This window comes from Molothrus ater, chromosome Z (genome assembly GCF_012460135.2).
Source record: "Molothrus ater isolate BHLD 08-10-18 breed brown headed cowbird chromosome Z, BPBGC_Mater_1.1, whole genome shotgun sequence".
In the NCBI taxonomy this organism is placed as follows: domain Eukaryota; kingdom Metazoa; phylum Chordata; class Aves; order Passeriformes; family Icteridae; genus Molothrus; species Molothrus ater.
Window position 1 is genome coordinate 39,755,734 of NC_050511.2, and position 8,376 is coordinate 39,764,109.

Genomic DNA, 8,376 nt, shown 5'->3' on the forward strand with positions numbered 1-8,376 from the left:
GTCTTATTTATTCTTTTTTCTGTATATTTTTCTGTATTCAACTGGATAGCATATAGGTAACATGCAATAAAACATATCTGTTAAAAAAAAAAGCAGGATGAACATGTAATTGTTAGTGTTGTCAATGATCCTAAGTAAATGCACAGCAAATATATTTATAGTTTCATACATTTGACTTTGCAATGCAGAGAGCGAAATAAATTCTTTTGTTATATTCATACAAACATTTTTACTTCAGTATCTAAGATTATGGCTCTTGATCATTGGCAAACAATTATCTGATCTTTGTATTCTGCTTATGTGGGACACAAAGACTCACTACAGAATTATAAAAAGTTACTCATAATTTTATCACTGTTCTCTTTTACAAGAAAAGAGAAAAAATAACAAAAAAAGAAAGAGAGAAAGGAAAAAAAGTAGAGAACTTGCCTCTGATTTTATGTTTTCAAGGTTCTTAGGTTAAGTTTGAACCAAATACTTAAACTCTGAAATTAAGACCTAATGGATCTAGAGGTGCTCTGTATAAAAGAATGGTAAATCTTATGTAATTTTCTTTCTATTAATAATGTCAAATCAAATAACCCACTGACAGATGGTAGTCAGCCTAGCTAATTGCATAATTTTTTCAAGCATCTAGTGCATCAATTTTAATTAATTGACATTCCAACCCAAATAATGGTCACTAGACTTTATTGCAAATATAACCTTTTCACCCTGAATTATTGCACTAGTTGATGAGCTAAGAGCAACCAAAATCATCTGCATGGACTTGTGCAAAACGTTTGACACTCTCCCATGACATTCTGGTTTTTAGACTGGAAAGGAATGGTTTTGACAATGGATCACTGGATGGATAAGGAATTGACTGGATAGCTGCACTCAAAGACTTGCAGTCAACCATGCAAGGGCCAAGCAGAGAGAAAATGTCCAAAGAATGAGTGGTGTCCCTCAGAGGTCAGTATTGGGACAGGTGCTGTTCAGCATTTGTCAGCAACACGGGATTGAGGGCATCATTAGCAAGTTCACCATTGACACGAAGTTATGTGGTGCACTCAACACACTGGAAGGAAGGAATGCCATCCAAAAGGGACCTTGAAAGGCTTGAAAGGGTATGCATGTGCAAAACCCTTGAAGAACAAGGCCAAGTGTAGATTCTGCACCTAGGACAAGGCATTCTTGTGCACAAACACATGCTGGGCAGAGAACAGATTGAGAGCAGCCTCTCAGAGAAAGATCAAGATGTTCATCTGTGCACTTGCAGCCCAGAAACCACATCCTGGGCTGCATCAAATTAAGTATGACTAGTAAGTTGATTTTCCCCCTCTGCTCCGCTCTGCTCTGCTCTGCTAAGACTTCATCTGGAGTACTGCATCCCGCTCCTAGACACCCAAGATAAGAAGGATGTGAAGTTGCTGGAGTGAATCCAGAGTAAGACCATGAAGATGACCAGAAGTCTGGAACACCTCTTCTTTGATCACAGGCTGAGAGCACTGATGAGCTTGATCCACATCAAGAAGACTCCAAAGAGATCATAGATCATCCTCCCAATACCTAAGGAAGCACAGAAGAACGCTGGAGGTGGACTTTACAGCTGGGAATGGAGTGATAGGATAAGAGGTAGTGGCTTTAAAATGAATGACAATAGGTTTCATTTCAATATTAAAAAGAAATTCTTTGCTGTGAGGATGATGAGACTGAAATTTTTGTCTGGAGAAGTCATGGATGCTCAATTCTTACCCCTGGGAGTGATCAAGGTCAGGCTGGGTGGGGCCCTGAGAAACTTGATCTAGTGTGTGGCATACCTGACCATGGCAGAGGTGTTGGAACTAAGAGATCTTTAAGGTTCTTTTCAATGGCCTTAGATTCTAATATTCTATGAAATTTTGGAACAGAATAAGTTAGACGAGAAATCATAACTAGTTATACTAAGTGCTGTAATTTAGCGTCTGCTGATTTTGGCAAACCATTGGTCAGGACTATAGATTTTTAGGTGATTTACAATATACTTCTCTGTGAAAAAGTGTCTTGTCATATGTAAAAATAGTTGAAAAGCATTTTCTTACAACCATGACAAAATATCTGTTCCAATTTGTTTGTTTCAGAAGTTGCATCTGGGCTAAAACTTTAGGAATGGGAATAAACACAACCCATGGAAAATAATTTTTGTCATCACATTTTCATCATTCTAAGTTGTGACTGACATTCTCCATACAGGTCTGAGAACAGATACTTGAATGTACAATATCTGTAAGAGTATTCAATAAATACTTGACTTTTAGTCAAAATTCACAATAACTCCATGATAAGTTGACCTCATCTTCCTAATGTTGAACTTTCACATCATACATTGACAGCATCACATATTGCTATCATGTCTCAGTCAGGAATTTCATATTTTCTCTTGCAACAAAAGAAAAGTTGAAAAGAGCTTTAGCCAACGACTGCAAGAAAGTAATGTTGGTATTATTTTGCTATGGGGAAGTTTCCACATGCATTTTTAGGATTTTCAAGTAACTAGAGTAATCAAAGAAATGGGAGTTCTTGGCGTAAGAAATTTGATTAAAGATGTGACTTGTAATGCTGCAGTGACTTCATGCTTTGTCCGTTTTCTGCCACATGGCTAAAATTAAAATTAAACCTGCGGAGGGAATCTAGATTTAATCTTAGAATAGCTCTTAGACTAGAAAACATTCCATAGGTGGGTCACCATTTGCATAACAGCCTAGTTTTTATGTTTCATTTGGTAAATGTCTGTAGATGTGGACATGCCATCCACATAGAAGGATTTAAAAGGGACAAAATGTTTGTCGGTGTCGTTCATCTAAGGACCACACTCTTGCTCTTTCTTACAGTTAGTACTAAGATAATTGAATCACAGTTATATGAAGTTTTTCTAAGCATCTACTCACTTAACACCATGGTTCCTCACTACACACGCCTTTTACAAATTATGATTGTTTTGTCTGTGTTTTCAATGCGCAGTTTCTATTTTTAAAAGTGCAATTTTCAAACCTTTATTCCAATGATTCTTTCTTTAATTAATATTTCACTAGCTGAGTAATTTTTGAGTTCAAAATGTTAAGTTTATATCTACTGTCTTATTTAGTGTGGTAAAAGTAATTCTCTAAACTCTAGTAGAATAAAGAAATAAATTATGTAGGAAGCATATCTATATTAAGAAAACACGTGTCTAGTCTAACTGTGATCCAAAAATAATGCTCACATGATAAAAGGAGCATAAGGCAAATATTCTAAACCACTGACGTATAATTAGAGCATAGTTTCAATTATCTAAATGTTACTTACCTGAAAATTCATATTATCTGAAATAATTGGAAAGGAACTTGATACTACTTAATCCAATACTGAAATTAGGTAACAGAGGAGTGTGTTTGTCTGCACAAGAAGACTGAAGAGAAGTGATCAAACTGGAGGAAGTCTTTGGAAGGAAATAAGAAGACATAAGTTTAAAAAAAATTATACCATTGCAAGCAAACTGAGGCCACTTCCGGGTTTTGGGTTTCAGCATCTAAAATGATAAGCGCATAAAGATCACAGTAAAGATTTCAAAGGCCAATATAGGGGTTAAATTGCTGCCTACCACGCTCACAACAGGAAGGTAAGAGCATGTAGGTGTCTTATTCATACAAATCCACACAGTGACAAGCTTTGGAACTTGAGTCTAAGCTAGCCACACCACACACGCCTGGGTAGAGCGCCACAGAACGACAAAGACAGCTGACTCGGGATAATAGCAGTCTTGCAGCATTGTTCCAGAATTTAGGGCAGACCAACTACTCTTTAATTGTTTCGCTATGTTCTGCTGCATGTAGTAACCTCTGTGGCATGTGTTGACCCTCTGTTCAGTATTACATTTTGCTGCTGAAATTGTGACAGATGTTCCAGCTGTGGGAGGCTCAAAGGGGCATAGAAATGTTAGTTCTAAAATACACATCTTATTTCAAACTCTGCAAAATCATACCAGATATTTTAAGTCACTTATTTCAATCTTGAAGTCAAACTGAACAATGCTTTATCAAAAGAAGAAAAAATACCTCTCTAAGCACGTAAGAGAATTTTGGCAGATCAAACATATTTTCAAAGAATACCAGCATTGTAGAACTTGTGTAATACTAAGATCAAGAATGTCTTTCACTTAGTATTTTGTGGGTCCTAAGTCTCTTTTTTGGCTTCTACATACTATTCTAAAAATTTGGTGCATAGAATTATTTGAATTTTCAGATGTTTGATGTCTACCTGCATCCAGGCTTTCTTAGTCAAAGCAATAAAAATGGAGTTGGAAAAATTTCTAGCCCAAATTTTCTCTGATTTTCTGAATGTATTAAACTTCATTATAAAAACAACACAGACTTACTGACTATGTGTTAAGGTATTTTACAAACATTATTACTTGTGATTAGCTGGGTTATTATTTCACCCATATAGTGACTATGGGTTCACAATCTCTTTTAAAGAATATTAAAGCTGTTGAAATATCAATAAAATTAAGTACTGGATTTTAGATGCCAGATAAAGTAATCAAGAAAAATGGCAAGTGTTAAAAGTAGCAAGAGAAAGAGGATTACAGTATGTGAAATAGAAAAAAAACAGTAATAGGAAACTGAGTACAAAAGGTAGATGTAAATGTTAGACAGTGAAAGCTATGATTTTATTCAGTTGTAAAATTTGGTCCGATGACTAAAGGTTATGTTAAGAACTTTAATCCATCCTGCATAGAGCATGTCTGGTCCTACCTAAACCTCTTTTGTTAAAAAGGTCTGCTGTGATGCCTTGTGAAGGCTGACCTAGAGTAGAGGCTGTATGCAGTTAAAGAATAAAGTAGGCGTTTATTAGAAGGCACCAGTGGATACACCTTGGGCAGTACAAGAGCCCAGCCAGGGCTGCACCCAAGATGAACCCAAAATGGTCACAAAATGGACAACCAGTCATGGGGTCTCTCATTTTTATAAGTTTTGGTCCATTACCATATTGGAGTTAATTGTCCAGTTATAGCTTTGGATTATGAAGTCACATCTGTCTTGTTTTTCTCTCTTCATTCTGCTGTTGTTTATGCTCTTGGGCCTGAGCTTTGGCTCATTTGTCCTTGGTCTCCAGCTAGAGAAGGAACTGTTTTGTCCACTTACTCTGTGAAGAGAGCCTATTACCCCTTAATATGAACCTCAGAATTATACACTAAAGCAGTAAAGAATCTGAAAAATATAAAAGCTAAAATCTTAGGCATCAGCTGAATATATTAACAAGAACTATATTTTACAAAATTTTCAGTATTAGATTTTTTAACTAATTTTTTGAACTGTGTCCTTAATAGAAAAATTAAAAATTTATCTCAGAATATTACTTAATTTATCTCAGAATATTACTTAATTTTCTTACTACTACTACTACTACTACTACTACTACTACTACTACTACTACTACTACTACTACTCTGTTCCTCCCTAAGGAAATGAAGTACTTAGTGTCAATGAAGCAGTACATTTCCATCTCTGAATTCACCTCTGCCCTTTTCATATAGAAGAAGACTGTTTCAGTTCTCTTGTATGAAAGTTTAATTGATGTTTTATTTATTCATTCTCTTGTACTAGTTTTATTGAAACAATTTCATCACATACTGTTACTTATTAGTTATTTACCACTTCAGTATGGAAACTAACTGTTAGAAGGAAGAAGATTTCCTTTCCTCAGGTAGTTGGTTTCTGATGGCCATGAAAGAAAATTTACTGAAGTGGTGTTTTAAGGACTATTAATGGTTAAAAAATTAATATAAAAATATTTTAGGACTATTAATGATGATTAAATATGATAATATTTAATAAATATTTTTACAATTTATCTGTAGTATGGTTCCACATCCCACAGATGCATAGGTAGGAGAAAATTATTCAAAATGCCTCAAGTCTCTCATCTATTATACACCTGATTAGAACCATCATGAATAAGATTTAAAGGAAAAAAAGTCTATTTTCACCCACTATAAGATATTAAATTCAGTGGATTTGAAAAGAAGCATTGAATCTCAAAATTCTAGTTTAGAATGTTATCCAGCTAGTAAACTATATATTCTTCAAAATTAAAAACTTTGTATTACATTAGGAAATATGTGCATTATTTAGGTCTTCCTGGAAAGATAAAACATTTTATCATAATTTAAAAAACATTTTAAATATTGAAACTGATCTTTTCCTCACCTCATGACTAACAATAGAATTACATGAGGATAGGAAAACAACCATATTTCCTAACTCCCCACAGCAAGTATAATTTCAGTTTTACTCAGTTACAAACCTTTATGGAATTTCATTAAATATCTTCAGCATGTGCTTGTGTTAAAAAAAGAAAGAAAAAAAAAGATAAGAGTGAAAGACAGAGACAAGTTAGTGTATCACTTATTAGCAAAAAGAAAAAAAGGTTTAAGGAAACTCTAGTGAAAGCCATTTAAAGCTCCTTACATTTTAGCTTATAATGACTGTTTCTTAGTTTCATAATTGCACTGGAGAAATATGATGACATTTTGGCATAGTTTTGTTCCTCATTTTTACTTTTAGAGCTTTAAAGATAAATGAGGCTAGAATGGCCTCAGCTGGTAGAAGTTGGTTCAGTTCCATTCTAGCTGATGCAATGATGCCTACTGTAAGAAAACCTAGATATTTGGGGTTTTTGGTTTGGGTTTTTTTTCAGTAACATTTCTGTCTTGTGCATAGTCTAGGAAATGCTCGGTGGGCTGTATATAAGATGTAATACTGTTGTATCAGAGGTATCACACTGAAAATGAAATGTCTCCCCTCTTGGCATAAAGCCCTGGTTAGAATCAACCTGCTGGAGTACAAGGAGGTTTGGGGTGGCTCTGCCAGTAGTGGTGATCGCCCACTCACCCAGGTGGTGCAGAGGCAGCCAGCTGTGCTCCAGGCAACCTCAGACGAGCTGCCTGTTGCCCTGGTGCTCTGCTGGCCCTCTCCCCTGGCAGCACTATGCAGCATGGGCAGGTAAGCACGGGGTGGCTTGTGCAGGCAAACAGGCGTTGCAGGGACCTGAGATCCAGGATCCCACAGACCACGCCAAACCACCTGCACGTGCGAGGTGTGAAGGTAAGCTCAAAATGCAGCCACAAACAGAGCTCTGTGAAATAGCGTGTGCCAGAACGAGGGAGAGGAGTTCAACAGCTCTGCTAATGGCCTGGAGGAGGGAGGAGAGACCACGGCTATTCACTTTGTGAATGATACTAAATATGGTGAAAGCACGAGGGACAAGAATAAATTTCAGGAGGATAGTAAAATTATGGGCTGACAAGATAGGAAGATACAGCCTAGAAACTATAAAACAGCAGAACAACAAAACACCAAGGATATACAAGGGCTTGTGGTGAAAAACCTGGGAAAAAAATGATACCAGAAGGGAATGGAGGAGGATGCAGAGAATGATGCAACAACTAGATTACTGGCTTCATGAGTCTGAAAATTATAAATAAATTTCTTTATATCAGTGTCCTAAGTAAGCAACAGAAGATTATTTTTCTTTCCAGTTAAAACTCATCTGTCTTTCAACTTGTAAATATTCATTCAAAATAACATTTAAATCTTTAATAGAAAAATTTATATCTAACCTACACTCCCATTCAAACCTGGAGGGAAAGAAAACTATCTTATTTATTTTATTTATCTTTGCCACCATCTCCTGCTCCATTAGTTTCCTCTGGTTGGATATCTTCTGAACTGACCTGTATTGGTCCATAATATACTGTTCACATTTCATAATGGGGGAAGACTGGATTTTTTCTTGCATCCAGGATGAAGGGGAAGAGAACACCCAAGATCACATGAAATCATCACAAGTGTTTAGAAGGATTTAGGTGGCTCAATCAGCGTTAGTTCATAGACACACAAATAAAGTTCTACTATTTCAGGCTGCCAAAACAATACATTCTGAAGAACTGAAAGATAAAGTCTTAAATTAGTTGCAAGATGATAATGTAATGTCATTGAATTCCTCACACATTGCACCAGATAATTGGATGATGAAATCTGTTTAAAAAACAAAATAAGAGGGTTACAACTGAAAATGTAGAATAAAAGTTATTAAGTGGCCTTGAAGAAGAACAGTAATGAATGATTTATGGTATTTTCTTGTACAGTTCAAGTGTAATAGGTGCATATAATACAACAATATACAATTTTTAGAAAAAGATATTTACTGCTATTTTTTTTTCAATTCTGCAATTTCCCGCATATGCAAGCTGTAATTTAAGTATGTGTATAATGTCATAAGAAATAATCTTAACTTATTAAATGAACTGAATTGTAATTTATTAATTTTCATGGTTTTGATATAATTTAAAAATATATAAAGTAAGAATCATGT